This window comes from Podarcis liolepis (assembly GCF_965112155.1).
Source record: "Podarcis liolepis genome assembly, chromosome: 9".
NCBI classification, from domain to species: Eukaryota; Metazoa; Chordata; class Lepidosauria; order Squamata; family Lacertidae; genus Podarcis; species Podarcis liolepis.
In genome coordinates this window covers 63463636-63481622 of record NC_139564.1, presented here as the reverse complement: position 1 = coordinate 63481622, position 17987 = coordinate 63463636, and the positions used below count along the sequence as shown (strand labels likewise).

The window sequence follows — 17987 nt, the reverse complement described above, 5'->3', positions numbered from 1 at the left end:
AAGCTTCTTTCAATAATAAGGAAATAGTAATTTTAAAGCCAGTCAGTATTCTTGCGGCTCAGCATAAAATAATAAGTCAAAGACGGTTCTAAATTCATAAGATAAAAGTTTGTTGAAGACTAAGCAGTCAGCCCCAAAGCCACAAGGATTAGATAATGATATAGCATTCTTTCAAGGAAATGCAGCAAAGATGGATTGCCATATCATGCTCGGTGTAATCTGCAGCACATTGAAGCCAATGTCAAACATCCAATTGATTAGAATGGATGATGACGGCAACCTACAATATCTCCAGAGCAGTTTGCAGTATGTTAAAGTTTTGCTCTCGGGTTGAGGTAAGCCAATGGTCGGCTATTAATTCCATTTCCACTTTGGGCAGAAAAAAGCCTAGTAGGTTTCAATGCCCCTTTGCAATGTAATCTCTACCCCTCCTTCCCAATAGTCAATCGTAGCAGCTCAGAAAGAACTGTGCAAAATTCCCAAAGTTGTTTCAGTTTCATTTAAGGGTCCTGAAAATTGGGCAACCCTGAGTTAGCCCACAGGACAAAAGACAGGAAAGTTTCAGGGATGCTGTCTGTATGTTGATAGTGTTGTATTAGCATTTGAATTCTGAATTTGTTGTTATTCATGTTTTATACTGTATTTTATGCTGGTTTTTGTTGCATCAATTAAGTGTTTTAAATTTGTTGTTAGCCGCCCTGAGCCCGGTTTTCTGAACCGGGAAGGGCGAGGTATAAATAAAAAAAATATTTATTATTCATTATTTGGCTGCTAGAACCCACCTCTGGCATTATGATTAGAAGTTAAATAGAATGTAGGGGGCAGTGAGGACTAAGTCTACCCCCACTGTCATTCTTTCCATTGGCAAGGAGTGGAGAATACTTCTCTATTTGTGAAGGACTTCCTGTGCATTTTAGAATTTGGAGATGGCCAGCAACAGTAGTTGCAGAGAAGCTCTGTAATGATACACAAGCTTAGGGTCTCTCTCTTTTGGACCAGGGAGAGTGAAGTTTACAGAACTGCAGAAAGGGCTGAACCATAATAATAATAATAATAATAATAATAATAATAATAATAATAATAATTTATTTGTACCCCGCCCATCTGGCTGGGTTTCCCCAGCCACTCTGGGCGGCTTCCATAGAAACCAAAAAAGACTAAAATATCATACATTTAAAACTTCCCTGAACAGGACTGCCTTAAGATGTCTTCTGAATGTCAGGTAGTCGATTATCGTTTTGACATCTGATGGGAGGACGTTCCACAGGGCGGGCGCCACTACCAAAAAGGCCCTCTGCCTGGTTCCCTGTAGCTTTGCTTCTCACAATGAGGGAACCGCCAAAAAGGCCCTCGACGCTGGACCTCAGCGTCCGGGCAGAACGATGCTTGTTTGCAATACGTTGCTTTGCTATTTTGTTCATGCAATGTTTATTTGCAAACTAGTTGTAAGCATGTTCTGCAGTGAAACTTTGAAACCCATTATTGGGGTGGAACTCATTTATTTCTGTGCAAGGTCCAGATCAGTGATTCTGCTGAAGAACTCTTAACAAGTTCGATAAAATTGGGCCCAAAATATTGAACACATAGCTCCTTGTGGATATAAGCCATTTATTCAGACCATGGGCGGACCACTAATAGTGACCCTCCTGGAAAACTAAGTGACTGATACCCATGACATAAGTTGTTGAGGGTCTTGTAAATTGAGATAAATGAATACAAGAACCTTGACTCTGGCCACGACAACTTAAGCTTGCAATTATTATCTTTTCCAGAGCTCACCTGCTTCTACAAAGGCTGAAAGTAGATGGGCCCATTGATGAAGGAACCTTCATTTGTAAACAAGTGTTTTAGCATGCACACCATTTTGTACAATTAAAACAAAAGATGGTTCAACCAATCAATGGTGAATTACAGCCCAGATCTCATATTAATACCTTTGACATCTACATTAATAGCTAATTGCTTCATTGTGATGAATGCTAGTAAAATAAATTCCCTGCATTAATGAGTATAACTTTTCCCTGCAAATAGCCTCTAACCCAATGATGAGTTCCATTGATTTAATAATCTGTTAATCTTTCAGTGTCATGGACTGTCAGAATGAGATAACACATACTTATAAAATGCAATATTCATTACAGACCTGGGCTTCTAAGGCATGCCAGCAGAGGCCCATGAGTTAAAAGTAAGAGAAGTAGGAGAAGATATTACACAAAATGGCTTCAAAAGTTGTAGCACTAAAGCAAGCAGCGCTCATATACAATGTTCAGTGAATTTTGAACTGAATTGAAAGTTCAGTGCAAGGGAACTCCAAGCCAGTAAATATGCATTGCTTGCAGCAACAGGCTATTACACACATGTTAACCCAGGGCCATTTAAAACATGATGGTTGCATGTGTGGAGGGCGCCATTAAGTACTTACTTAAATGAAGAGACAGAAAATGCATTCCACTCTACCAAAAAATTCACTTTCTGAAAGGATAGGTGAATTGAAACAAAACCACCCTTTGAAGCCTGCACTTCTCCAAATTTTGCAATTTGGAGTTCTACAACCAATGTTTTTGAAAAATGCATATATTTAGGGAAATTGTGCATAAGAAGGAACATTTTAGTGAAAATAGCATGCTACAACAAGCATCATATTAGGGGGAACTGCTGGCAAAAAATATATACAGGCATCCCTCCTTTTACATGGGGATTAAATTCCCAGCCCCCTGTATACATAAGCAAAAATCACGTACCTGGGGCTCACCCTCTAAAAAGCCTTTAAATGCCCATTTCCCCCCTGCTCTCAAGCTTTGTCTTCTGCTCTCTCTCCAATCCAGACTAAAATATCTAGAGTTGAAGGTCTGGGGACAGATGGAGGATGGAGAACGTGTGCGAAAGCAGCTGCTGCTGCTGTGCTGCCCTGCAAGCCAGCTATTAAACGGGAAAGTTGAGCAGCCTAATCAAAGCCCTGCTGCCCCTTTGATACCTTTGGGGCTTCCTCTACCCTCACTGACATCCTCTTTGGGCTCCAGGGAAGGTCTCCCCATGAGGACTATCAACCACCATTTCCTGGTATCATTTTATTATTTATTTATTTATTTATTTATTTATTTATTTATTTATTTATTTCCTGGTGTCGCACATATACAGTTGCATGCACATATACAGTTGCATGTGGAGACATCTATGTTTTAGTCAAAACTGCATCCAAAAATGTGTTTACAGTGGTACCTCGGGTTACATATGCTTCAGGTTACAGACTCCGCTAACCTAGAAACAGTACTTCAGGTTAAGAACTTTGCTTCAGGATGAGAACAGAAATTGTGCTCCGGTGGCACGGCAGCAGCAGGAGGCCCCATTAGCTAAAGTGGTGCTTCAGGTTAAGAACAGTTTCAGGTTACGAACAGACCTCCGGAACGATTCAAGTACTTAACCCGAGGTACCACTGTATTAGAGCAAAGTCTCAGGAAGCTCCTTAGGGCTTTGGGAAGACAAAAGAAAAGTGAACAACATAGCAAAATTTCAGTGGTTCTTGATGTGCCGTTCCACATTCTGAATTTCAAACCTCCCAATTGTTCCAGCATCTTGAGTTCCAGTTATGAATACTTAAAAAGATTTCATTTTGTCTTCACTTTGAAGCAAAACAACTCAATTTGGCTTCTAGACCATAAATGAAGATTGGACAACAATTATCCCTGAGTTTTCACATTTCTTTGAATTTTCTGAGTCCGTTCTTTGCTCCAGGAATATACAAAATGTGTATTTTAAGGGGGAATGCATGCAAAAATGCAGGTTTTTGTGCTTTTGTGCTTTTTAAAAAATCATAGATTGATGCAGAAGTGAGAAAGAAGCAATTTATAAATCAGATCATGGGAAACTGACATTGATCAGAAATAGACCGATACATCCAACCCAATTCCATATTTGTACTGAAACTCCTCTTCTGCAATATTCTTCAAGGATGAAAGGCATAGCTTCCGTTTCTTCTTTTTAGTGTGGCTCCTGCTGACTGGGTTACTGTACTAATTCCAGTATCTTTCTTCAAGCCCTTTAATGGCTTTTTCATTCAAGATAAGGTATCATCATCTCCCTTGCCGTTGGTTTCTATTCCTGCACAGCACTCCTTTTTAATGAAGAATGCCTTCTTTCAGCTTTTCCTCTGTCAGCTTCCCAACCATCAGAACAGCAGGCACCATTCTGCAGATACTGCAGTATCGGAGAGTTTGGTCCCATAAGCAGCAGGGTTGTTAATGTTAATGGAGATGTGGAACAGGCAGAAAAGCAGGGCCCCAAGGAAAAGGAGGAAAGCTTATGGGAAGAAATTGAAAGTGAAGCTTAGGCGAAGAGACCAGTGAGGGTTTTTTAAAAAAAAGGTATCTTAACATGGATGCGGGTGGTGCTGTGGGTTAAACCACAGAGCCAAGGACTTGCCGATCAGAAGGTCGGCGGTTCGAATCCCCGTGACGGGGTGAGCTCCCGTTGCTCGGTCCCTGCTCCTGCCAACCTAGCAGTTCGAAAGCATGTCAAAGTGCAAGTAGATAAATAGGTACCACTCCGGCGGGAAAGTAAACGCCGTTTCCGTGCACTGCTCTGGTTCGCCAGAAGCGGCTTAGTCATGCTGGCCACATGACCCGGAGCTGTACACCGGCTCCCTCGGCCAATAAAGCGAAATGAGCGCTGCAACCCCAGAGTCGGCCACGCCTGGACCTAATGGTCAGGGGTCCCTTTACCCTTTACCTAACAAAGAGAAAAGTACCATTTCATAGACCAAAAACCTGAGATGGGAAGAGAATTTGAGGTGCATCCAATATTTGGAAGAAGGATGAGTGAAACTTCATGGTTCCCATGTGGAACTTTTTGGTGGAGCCAGGACTCCACAATGACAAGGACACCATTTCAGCAACACCCTCTCACCATTCCAGAGATGTGAGGAAGAACAATTCTAGGACTCTGCAACAAGAGAACGTGCCTTTTCTGTGGTGGCTCCGTGATTGTGGAATGTTTTCCCAAGAGAGACTCACCTGGTATCATCACTACATGTCTTTAAGTGCCAGCCTAAATAATCTATGGCCTCTGAAAGTGGGAGAGGACTGTTATTATAATGATCGTTCTACCCGGACACTGAGGTCTAGCGCCAAGGGCCTTCTGGCAGTTCCCTCACTGCAAGAAGCCAAGTTACAGGGAACCAGGCAGAGGGCCTTCTTGGTACTGGCACCCACCCTGTGGAATGTCCTCCCACCAGATGTCAAAGAGAACAACTACCAGACTTTTAGACGACATCTGAAGGCAGCCCTGTTTAGGGAAGCTTTTAATGTTTGATGCATTACTGTATTTTAATATTGTGTTGGAAGCCGCCCAGAGTGGCTGGGGAAACCCAGCCAGATGGGCGGGGTATAAATAATAAATTATTATTATTATTATTATTATTATTATTATTATTATTATTATTTTATTACTTGGCAGTTTGTCAGTTTTTTTTATTATGTTTTTATCACTGATGTTCTGTATTGTGTTTTATATGTTGCACACAACCCTGGGATCTTTTGACAAAGGGTGGTATATAAAAGGTAAAGGGACCCCTGACCATTAGGTCCAGTCGTTTCCGACTCTGGGGTTGTGGCGCTCATCTCGCTTTATTGGCAAGGGAGCCGGCGTACAGCTTCCGGGTCATGTGGTATATAAATTGTAATAATAATAATAATAATAATAATAATAATAATAATAATAATAATATTGTAGTCAGAGTCCTCTAGCAAAATGAAGAGGGAACGGTGACATTATCCTGGGGCAGAAGTGGGCAACCGATCTCCTTCTTCAATCTCATCTGTGTTCCTTCCAGTTTGTTTGCATTTCAAGACCCCCTAGCCACCCCCAGGAGAATAAAGACACAAGGACACAGATTTGAGGTTAATGTTAATGGGCAAAATTTAGGCCACAACTTTAATGGTTACAGAATGTGAGCGGTATTGGCTTAGGCATTGGCATCCACAGACTATATCTGACTCCTTCCTGCCTTGCAGGAAGTATGGAAGGGTAAACCACCAGTAAGGGGAGTCCTGCTGATACGGATCGACTTCAGCCTCCCTGGGTTCCTGCTGGGGTCGTGGCATGGCCCTAGCGGTCCTCCATTGCTGTTCTTCAACAGGAACTCAGCAAAGGGGCTAGTGCCACATGGAAGGAAGGTGAGGAAGGAGATCACTGAAGCTGCAGATCCACGGCTTGAGGCTGGAAGAGGAGCTTCCAGAGTCGTGCCGTGGTTTAATTGGCCCCGGCCATTCCCCCACAGTGCCCTGATTGGTCGCCTGGTAAATGGCGTGGCCGGGACACCCTCAGCGTGATTCAGGATGCTACTCCGCATCACGCTGAGGCAGGGGTGGGACCTGGCAGCCCGAGCGCAACCCAGTCCCACTTGGAAGCAGAACCGATTTCTCCTCATTTTCCGTGACTTTCTAAAGCATTTAATCCTCTTTCTATGTAGTTTCAGAACATCCGGAACAGGCAGATTTTTATTAGATAGAAAATAATTGTGAGTTGTTGTCGTCCCCCCCCCCCCCCGCCGCAAAAAAATATATATATTAATTTTCCACATTTATCACCAAATAACATAACAAAGAAACACAAAACACACAACCAAGAAAAACACATTACAATACAATAAAATTAAACACAAAAAGAAATTATTTCTTCTAATACCTAATTCTCACAACATTGATAACTGACTTCCTCGAATCTCCTCTAACTGAATTTCATTATATCACATTCATAACAGTTCTCCAAGTTCATATTTATAATAATATTAACTCATTTCATTTACTAATCTCTTCTCCTTTATTAATCTTCCAATCCTTAATGTTTACTACCCATATCCTTATTCTACCCCTAGGCCTATTTGTTACTTCCAGGGATTTTCTATAATTGTGAGTTGTTGGTTCCTCCCCCCCACCCCCGTCCTGTTTTTTTAGCATTCTGGGGTGTGGGTGGTGGTGTGCATATGTGCATGTGTGTCACAACAAAGTCGGAAAGGAATTATTTTCACTTCCAATCCAGAACAGGAGCTCTCTTGTTCTGTACTTCTGTACCAGAAGGGTAGGATAGAAACATGTTAATTAATTAAGACCTTTCTGTGTACTTTTTTGAGAGCTATTCCATAAAAACCAGGTGGACGTCTGACCATAAGGCTGTGAAGTCTATTCCAAGGTAGTCATGCTGAGTACCAAAGCAAGAGAATCATTATTCTGGATTATTCGAAATATTGTTAGCACAGTACCTCAGCTGTTATTGCTTATCAGCTTCTGAAAGCGGTGGATTTGGCAGGACCGTGCTACCTGCTCAGTTTATAATTGGGAGCTTATAACTGACTGTATTCCTTGCGCCAGACTTCAAGTAACTGAAAGTACAAATATTTCCATCCCATTCAGAATCATCAACAGTTTAAACCAAAAAGGCGAAAGGATTAGAAATTAGGTAAAATTAATTAAATCGTTTATGGAATAGATTTACCCAGCTATTAGGATTGGGAATGCATAAAGTTCTTAACCTTTTGCTAAATGGAATACTAAGAAGTGGAATGTCTATCTGAGAATTCAACAGGTATAATAGTTTAAAAAGTACCTCATAACAGGTTTGTTAGCTGCATTGTCAGCCTTCTTCTGGTACATTGTATGACCTGTCAGACTTGCATCTTTTCTGTTCTGTGGGTGGTCTACCTCATAATAATAATAATAATAATAATAATAATAATAATAATAATAATGTGCCACTTTTATGCTTGTAGACATATGTTTCTATCTACTTGTTTCACTTTGTTTAATAAACTAAATTGTTAGAAACATAATTGGAGTGAACATCTGCATTCATCTGGTAGTAGCTTTGTATTTTCCGTGTGTGGACAAATGGAGTTAATGGTGGGTGCTTCTTAAATCAGATCTATATTGTTAAATACTGGGGACATGTGACTGAAGATTTTCAGTGTTTGCACTGTTTCAGACATCACCTTTCTAATATATATAAATTATAACTTCTATTTCTCCAGAAAAAGAGGTGCTGCTACTCAGCATGAACGCATCCCTTTTTCTCTTAGAATGGCAATTACACCCACCTGAGAGGTGCCGGTACAGAGTTCTGGTGAGTTCTGGCTGAGAAAAAGCCCTGCATATAATATATACAGTATCCATTTCATTGTATATTGTCCCCCCTTCTTTCATTCCTCCCCCCATATGCTACTCTGTGCATAAATGTGAAATGCAGTGTATTTTTTTCTGGGGGTACTCAAGGATACACAGCATTGGCACCATTTTTCATAGAAGAAAAGCACTGGGTAAATGTATTATTCTTGCACCTGTTGTGCAAAAAAGCCTTATCAAGGGAGCCAAGCAGAATTCTCCCGTCTCCTTCTAGTAATCTTCTAACACAAGATGACTCCATCAGCAGTTCTCTACAAGCAGACTCCTTTCTGTGTCTCTCAAAGCACGTCCCCTCTTCCCTTATTGTTCCCTCCCTTTTGCATGTATTTTAATATGATTTTCATTTCGTGCCTCTGCTGTACACACAGGGCTATTTATTCCATGCCAGTTTAGTCTGGCAAATCAATCTCTGCCCATTCAAATAAAAGAGAACAGTCTATTTATCCCACCCACCCCACTCTCCGTCCCTCAGATCGAAACTGTAAGTTATGCTATGATATACTGAAATGTTGTTGTTGTTTAGTCGTGTCTGACTCTTCATGGCCCCATGGACCAGAGCACGCCAGGCACTTCTGTCTTCCACTGCCTCCCGCAGTTCGGTCAAACTCATGCTGGTAGCTCCGAGAACACTATCCAACCATCTCGTCCTCTGTCGTCCCCTCCTCCTTGTGCCCTCCATCTTTCCCAACATCAGGGTCTTTTCCAGGGAGTCTTCTCTTCTCATGAAGTGGCCAAAGTATTGGAGTCTCAGCTTCAGGATCTGTTCTTCCAGTGAGCAGTTGGGGCTGATTTCCTTCAGAATGGATAGGTTTGATCTTCTTGCAGTCCATGGGACTCTCAAGAGTCTCCTCCAGCACCATAATTCAAAAGCATCAATTCTTTGGCAATCAGCCTTCTTTATGGTCCAGCTCTCACTTCCGTACATTACTACTGGGAAAACCATAGCTTTAACTGTACGGACCTTTGTTGGCAAGGTGATGTCTCTGCTTTTTAAGATGCTGTCTAGGTTTGTCATTGCTTTTCTCCCAAGAAGCAGGCGTCTTTTAATTTCGTGGCTGCTGTCACCATCTGCAGTGATCATGGAGCCCAAGAAAGTAAAATCTCTCACTGCCTCCATTTCTTCCCCTTCTATTTGCCAGGAGGTGATGGGACCAGTGGCCATGATCTTCGTTTTTTTGATGTTGAGCTTCAGACCATATTTTGCACTCTCCTCTTTCACCCTCATTAAAAGGTTCTTTAATTCCTCCTCACTTTCTGCCATCAATGTTGTGTCATCTGCATAATGGAGGTTGTTGATATTTCTTCCGGCAATCTTAATTCCGGCTAGGGATTCATCCAGCCCAGCCGATATACTGAAAACCCATAAGCAAAACCACATCCCATTAGATTAAACAGCGGTGTAGGCCAATCTTCCTAAACCTAATGTTCTCCAAATGTTTTGGACTCCAATTCCCATAATCCCTGTACATTGGCCATACTGGCTGGGCTGAAGGGAGAAGGAGTCCACAACATCTCCACTATGTTGGGGAGTGCTAAGGTAGTCAACTGAAGGCAATGAAGGCATGAAGAAGGAATACAGCCCTGAGAAGTAGTGGCAGCCAGGGAAGCAAAAAGGCTTTCAAAAGTATCAAAGCCTTTATTTATTTTTTGCCAGTGTCCCCCTCTTGCTTCATTTGGCAGCATCAGACATTTTGAAAACAACATTGAAATCAGAGAATAATCTATGCACCCCTAATTTTTATTTACAAAACTTCTTTTCAGCCAAAGAAGGCATTTTTCCCCTGTATGTTTCACTAATCAGAAGCCTAGGAGAAATGGATAATCAAAATGTTGCCGTGTCCCTCATGTTGGCTAGACCATTCTACTGCTGTGCACCGTGTTAGAGGTCAAGTGAGGTATATTAACCTAATCCCCAGGTACAAGCGGCAAAAAGGGTACATTTTTCTATCACCACATGATTGGGGAAAAGCTAGCAACTGTGGAAATTATTCTGTACGATGTAGAAATTCATAACTGCAAGGTACCAAGAGGCTGAGGTTATCTCTTTACAAAGCCTTGGGGATCTTTATGTCCAGCCAAACCACTCATTCTGTGATAAATTGAAGAGAGAAGTTATAAATGTGACCTCTGCTAAAAATGAAATGAAAAGTAACAGTCACAAGTTGGTGCTGTCAACTGATTTCTCAAAAGTTTGCTTCCTCTGTGAAAGAGGCTTCAGATTTGCTGCCTCTGTCTCTGGACACATGAGAATTTCTTTCACGTGTTGGTGAAAGAGAAAAGGTAGATTTTGGCACAGCGTTGCCACATGTGGTTGTCTTTCTGTCAGTGGGGATCATGGACATTGAATTAGATACTCCGTGACCCTTGGTGTAATATGGCCCACTCTGCCATAAAAAAAGATGCTATGCTACCAGCATCTTCACTTTCCAAACAGTCGAGAAAGAAGACCTCTTCTATCTTAGAACTGCAGCCAACTGCTTCCTGGTCCTGTTCCCCAGGATGAGTTTTTCTCTCCTTTAAGCTGGAGGTAGGTTATCTCAGCACCTGCCAACCTGGTGTCTTTCAGCTCCCATCAGCCCCAGGCAGAATGGACAATTGTAGTCCAAAATATCTGGAGGGTATCACTAGGTTGGTGATGACTGGTTAAGGGAATCTGAGCACTTTTCTGACTGTTCAGCCTTGCCTCTTGATGAGTCTTTTATTATGAAATCATTTTTGTTGGTTTTACAAATACAAAGCATAAATAAACACAAGCTAGTAAAAACCTATCTGTATAAGGAGATTATCTGAGTCTTATCTTCAACATCTACATCTACAACTGCATCATCATCCATACTCCAATTTTTATATCAAACCATATTGTCCACTACAAGTGAGTCAAAATCCTGCTATTGTTTCCATCTGCTTACAGTGGTCTCCTAAATAACTTATAAAATTTTCCCATTCTTTTATAAAGTTTTTATACTCTTGGTTTCTGAGTTTTCCAGTCAGCTTTGCCATCTTGGCATAATCCATCAGCTTGGTTGCCATTCTTCTCTGGTAGGGACTTTGTCTTCTTTCCAATTCTGGGCTAATAACATCCGGGCGGCCATTGTTTCATATGTAAAGAGTCTTTTTCTGCTCCTTTGGTACGTCGGTACCTGTAATTCCAAATAAAAAAGCTTCTGGTTTCTTAACAAAAGTTATTTTAAGCATTTTTTCATTTCATTATATATCATGCCCCAGAAAGCTTTTATTACCCTACAAGTCCACCACATATGATGAAAGGTACCTTTTCAATGAGTTTTGAGCACTCAGATAGACCACTCTAATGAACCCAACTCATGTTGAGGTGATTTGATTTGTCCTTCCTTCCTTCCTTCCTTCTGCATTTGATATACCAATATAATTGCTATTTTAAGTACCAGAAGTGCTGGGTGTGTTTTACTGTGATTTGTTGTGTGCCTCAAGCAACTAAGAAGAGGAATGTTAAAAACATTGCTATCGTTTTATTACGAGCAGTACAATTTAAGGGGCAGGAGCTCAGATCTGAGGCTTGGACATTATTGGGGTTGATTTTTAACACCAAAACAATTAAATACTTCAAATAAATTTATCTAGGAAGCCAGAGTCCATCATTTCTTAGTGCTGCTTATTTAATTTTCTGGTTGGGATCGGATCTTTAAAGAGACTTTCTATTAACAACATTAAGTCCTTGAAATGAGGGCACATGCTGAGTTATGTGACTGTTAATGTCTGCAAGTGCCTTGAAGAGGGCAGGACTAGCATATTCTTATTAGTTGCTAAGTGTTCTATAGACTTCAAATGACTTATCATTGCATAGCCATAATTGTTTTAAAAGCATCTCATATAGATTAGCTACCACTTAAAGGCATCACCTGGAATTGACTGTAGCAAGAGAATTGAGCAATCTGAATTCATTCATCAGGAAGGTAAGTACAGCAATGGTTGTTATTGCAGGAAGGACAGGATTACACACACACAGAGAGAGAGAGAGAGAGAGAGAGAGAGAGAGAGAGAGAGAGAGTCGTACCTTGGATCCTGAATGCCCTGGAACTTGGACATTTTGGCTCCCAAATGCCGCAAACCCAGAAGCGATTGTTCCAGTTTTTTAACGTTCTTTTGGAAGCCAGATATCCGCCAGGGCTCCAGTGGCTTCTGATTGGCTACAGGAGCTTGCTGCAGCCAAACAGAAGCTGCAATTTGGTTTTCGAATGTTTTGGAAGTCGAATGGACTTCCAGAACGGATTCCGTTCAACTTCCAAGGTATGACTGTATTGCACTCTAGACCTCATGAAACCAAAATGGCATGAACCACACAAGAGGTACAGTGGATGCTCAGGTTGCAAACGTGATCTGTGCGGGAGGCACATTTGCAACCCGCAGCATTCACAACCCACAGTGCTATGTCTGCACATGCACAGGTTGTGATTCGGAGCTTCTGCGCATGTGCAAAGTGTGATTTAGTGGTTCTGCGCATGCGCGAGCAACGGAACCCGGAAGTAACCCATTCCGGTACTTCCAGGTTCAGCCCAGTGCACAACCCAAAAATGCGCAACCTGAAGCGTCTGTAACCCGAGGTATGACTGTATTAGTATATTGGGGTACAGTATAGAAAACCCTGCTTATGTGTGGGGACGGAGTACTGAAAGAGAATAAACAGGTTTGGATTCTAATTCTGAGCAGGAGGGAGAGTAGGGTGGAAAACTGAGTGGACAGGAGAAAGAAATGGAGCTTCATAGAGGAGGGTGAGGCTCCCTCTTTCCTATTTCCTGTTAAGGTCAGAACCCCTGGGCTGCCTGTGTGTTACCCTAGAACATATATCTCAGCACAAGGAGCTGTCCTGACTTATAGTCCTGGTGGCTCACCACATGAGGTGACAACATGAAGATCTCAGAGTTATTGGTTCTAACCCCCAAGGCCTAGACACTTTCCTGTCCTGTATGCCTGTGCAGAAGCAAATTATTTTGCTGTGCTGCCAAAGTAAAATAGACAGCAAAGCCATGGAATGTGGCAGTATGGATTGGTTGCCCCTGGCAACCTCAGTAGGTGGCATTTAGTCTCACCTTCCCCTACCCTACGTTCTTCAGCTGGTGGTGGAAGGAAGCAGAATGGCAGTGCCATGGGTGGGGAGAACATTTACAGGGCTTCCATGCCCCACTCATGCCTGCTAAATCCGCTGAGTTTCCCATGGGACCAGTAAGCGTTTAAGCCCTATCTGAATCACCTGCCTGTTGGTCTGCTGCCCCTGCTGCCCTGGGTGTGCAATGTCATCCACTGCAGAGGACTAGCCAAGTTGTCTTTCCAAACCAGTATCATTCCTAAGCTTTCCCGCTACCTCCTTTAGGTGGGGTGCAATGCCACCGAAACCAGTTTAAAGAGCCAAAGATCTGCTGATCTGCAGTGCTACTACTCTCTGCCCTGTTTGCTTTCATAAATCTGAATTTCTGGCAGCTTCATTTCATGGTGTTGCAACACTGGACTCCCAGGAGGCCGTAGAAGGTAAGGCTGAGCAATTTCATCATGTTTTAAGGTCAAAACACCTACCCGTTCCCGGAGGCAATGGAATAACAAATATAACCACCGGTTCCAATGTTCTGTACAAATCGAATCAACAGAAAAGGAATGGTTTAAACAAATAGGGAATATTTATCACACGAGCTACACTTGTTTTTATTTAAAAGAAGAAGGGGAAAGTGGTACCGTGCTCCATTTTCTGTTTTATGTTGCTACACAGACATTCTTCACTGCTAATGAGGGAACGGTTTTCATTCGGGCTCACTTTTTCATTTTGGAGTTGCACATGGCTTCTCTATGCTTATAGGAAAGGCAGTTGCTAAATCCTAGTAGATTGGATGTATCTGTGAATTTAGGAGTGCAGTAATGTCAGAGAGACGGGGCTGGTAGTGTTATTCCAACACAAGTCAGTTAAAATATATATACATGGAGTGGAAAACAAAGGCAGAGTGGCAAATTCATGAGGAAGGGTGTAAATTTAATTTCCGTTTGGGGCCTTTTTATGTGTTCATTATTCTGGCTCAGATAACAAGCTAGCAAGCTAACAGCCCAGTTCTTTGCCTTTTAAAAATTATTTATTCCTCTCCACTGCTAGGACCTTGGAGTTGTCCCATTTTGTCCTCATGAAAGCAATAAAAGAGGTGAACTTCAAACCGGTGATGGATGCAGAATTTAGTAGCAGAGGAAGGAACAGTGTGTTACACAAGGTCAGGCTATTTGTCCATCTAGTCTACTCTGACTGCCAATAGCTCTCTGCAGTCTGAGGTAAAGGTCTCCCATATCACCTGCTATCTGGATCTTTTTAAGTGGAGATGTCATAGAGTGAACCTGGGGGGGGGGGGGGGTTGCAGAAGCACAGCGACCCAAAGGGAAAAAACCCACCTCTTTCTCAATGACAATGGTCTATTTCAAAAAATGGAGTCCTCTGAGTTGTAACAGAATGTGTCTCCGTTTTCCATCATTTATAATGTTTTCAGCAGTTGAGATATCTGGCACCAGTTTTTCAATTCCTTGGACATTTTTGGTGCTGTCTTCCTTCACTTTCTTTTTGTATTTTGTCTTCCAGGTACTGCATGCAACCATGAACCTGTTTTTTGAATGAGAGGAAGGTACGGTATGTCAGAAAAGACAGCACCAAGCTATCCCAAGGTTGAGGGGGAAACTACATGTTACTCTGTATTTACAGCAATATTTATTGTTTAATTTTTGCATCCTAGTAATCATGATTATTGAGTCACAGTAACCCAGAGCAGGCCTTTAAGTGTGACTGCCTGTTTTTTTCTGTGGAACAGCATCCCTGTTTGTATACAACAGGTGCCCACAATCTGCATTTTCCAGAAACATTTTAATTAAAAAAAATTCTCAACAAGCTTTTCCAGCTGGATGAAAAGTTTAGGTAATCATCTTGTATGGCTGTATACATACCACTGTTTGTTGTTTGTATGGCTGTTCAGAATTCAGAACCAAACCAACCAGGCAATCTGCAACTAAACACAGTTTCTTCCTTTGTCCAAACTGGGAAACTGTGGTTTCCAGCTTCAGACCAAATCAGGATATTAAACCAGAGATGGAGTTTGGATTATGTTGGATTGTTTGGAAACTGGTAACCTAGTTTGAATGAAATGGAAAACTACAGTTAATTAGATACTGCTTTTAAAATAAGCTTACATCACAAAAGGAGGGATAAAGGGGCTGCGTATACAGGCCAAAGACTTATTCATATATTGGCTTATTAAGCCATTTTTATTATGGGTACAAGGTAGTGTGTTTGTGTAACTCCCAAGAAATGTGAAATGGCTATATCAAAACCCTTCCTCACTCCCTTGCAATTCTTCAGACATTTCCCTTGAACAGGACCATTTAAATTTACCTCAACGCTGTGCTTTGGGGAAAATTTAGTGGCACATTTAGTAAACCAGGACAACTGGCAATACTTTCCGCTATAAGGGAACTCCAGCCAGATACTATGAGTAACACATTATCTGGCTATTGGCTGGTAGGAGGAACTCCCCCCCCCCCCCCCGAATTATACCTTTTAATATTTTCTGCACATTCAAAAGAATTGCTAGTGGTCCTAAAGTAAAAGCAAGGCCTTTGTAGGAAAACATAAAAAAATGGAAAAAGCCATCCAGAAGATGTCACAGCTCATTAAAGATGCAAATTAAAAAATGTCCAAAGCATGGAGATTTGCTTAACCTTTTACCAATGTCTAAATCCTTAATATGATACTTATATGTCAGCTGGTTTGCCACAGATCTAATAAAGAAGCTTCTTCAAGCATTGCTTGGATCCAGGGCAGCATATTAAGTGCTTGTATCAGAGAGAGAGAGAGAGAGAGAGAGAGAGAGAGAGAGAGAGAGAGTTAAGCTAGGTCATTTGCCCTAGGAACTCTCCAGGCCAGGCATGTCAGGGTCACATTGTGCTGACCCAGCAGTGAGAGAAATGTACCTATATTCATTCATATTGTTCCCAAACTCAGTCTTGGTATTGACTTTGTGGCTGAGCTATGTACCGTCTGAAACCATATGGAATTTGTGTTTTCCCTAAGGTAGGCTATTGTGTCCTTGTACATCTGGTGTGAGTTTGGTGTCTGGTGTGATTTCTAGAAAGGTTTTTATTTTGCTTTAAAGTAACTCAGCATACAGTTCAGGATCACATTCTCACGTGCCAAACAGTGGGCTGTAAATCTCTGACAATTTAAATTAGTCACTAACTAAAATAAGAAGACATGATTAATCACTTCAGAGACTACCTGGCAGAATTACTAGTCAGTGACTATAATATTACTTACTGACATATACCCTACAATAATTCTGGCACACACTTCATCACCTGGTATTGCCTAAAACGCAATCCTTATGAACTGAAAAGTGGCAAAAATGGTCCCTGAGGTGTCATGTGATTACTCCAAAACAGATAGGAGATGAAAGAATGCTGCCAATATGCATTTCAAGTCATCAAATGTTAATTTTATTCATGATTTATAATATTTCTGGGTAATGTGCCCCACATGTATTCCTTTTTATTTATAAGACTGATTTTTATCTGAACAAATAAAACCTATCTCAAAGCCATAACTCTTCTGTGTTAAATTTTTAAGTGTATTTCCCTCTGCCAGATTTGATATTGTTGTATTTTATGGAGCAATGTTTTTAATTGAATTTCTGGTTCCTCATTCATAATGTATAATATTTTACAGCATTTTATGTGCATGGATTTGCACAGTAATTTACAGGATGCAGCCATAAACTACCATGCTGTGAGGAATGTGACATAGACTCTTGCCTCTTGAATGTCACGATACAAGCCAATTTCAGCAGTAAGAAATACAGGAGGCCTTCCTAGAGTTAGTCAGGGACAATATGCCTTGGTCATCGGGGGGACTTAAGAGGTGCTCCAAAACAGATTATTAGCTGCCTCTAGACAGTTGCTGTTTTGTAGGAGGGATTCAAACACATAGCAGAAATTTAGGATCATGCAATTCAAGTCTTCTATCACCATAGCACAACAGATACACTCCTTTTAAAGGAAAACCTGGGATTTTGTGGTTAGGAAAGTGAAAAGCGCCGGAATATTTGGGATGACTGAATCATTAACAGGGATACCTATAACAGGGAGCTAGCAAATCAGGATCACACCCTGCAAACAAATCAGAACGAGTGATCCGTAAGGCCTACATACCATTTAACTTCTGCATAATATTTGTGCAAGAAGATCAGGATGAATATTGACTAAACAGGTAATCTGGAAGAACCCAATACCAATAAATGCAGAGTTATAAAGAACGACAACCAGAGTGCTTACATATGAAGGGACTGCCATAGGATACTATATAGAGCATGGTCAGAAGGACAACTTCCAGAATAGTTCCTGGAGCAAACAAGGGAAGGAGGGCTTGACAGGGATATGGAAGGTGCACACAAATATCAGAGGTCCACACCTGGAGTACAGTGTCCAGTTCTGGATGCCCCAATATAAGGATATTGACAAGTCGGAATGTGTGGAGGGGAGGACAGCCAAGACGATATAGGGTCTGGAAACCGAGCCTTATGAGGAATGGTTGAGGGAGCCTGGAAAAGAGGAGACTGGGAGGAGATATGATAGCCATCTTCAAATATTTTGAGGGCTGTCACACAGACGATGGAGCAAGCTTGTTTTCCCCTGCTCCAGAGGGTAGGACCTGAACCAATGGATCCAAGTTACAACAAAGGAAATTCCGACTCAACATCAAGAATAACTTTCTAACAGTAAGAGCTGTTCAACAGTGGAATGGACTCCCTTGGGAGGTGGTAGACTCCC

General features: G+C 41.6%; 1 long non-coding RNA gene across 1 annotated transcript; it reads left to right on the top strand.

The window, feature by feature from the left end:
- Positions 1 to 8923: 8923 nt before the first annotated feature.
- LOC310686412 lies at positions 8924 to 16765 on the top strand. Its single transcript, XR_014515875.1, has 2 exons — positions 8924 to 13673; positions 14755 to 16765. It is a non-coding gene; the product is annotated as an uncharacterized lncRNA (long non-coding RNA).
- The last annotated feature ends 1222 nt before the right edge of the window (positions 16766 to 17987 follow it).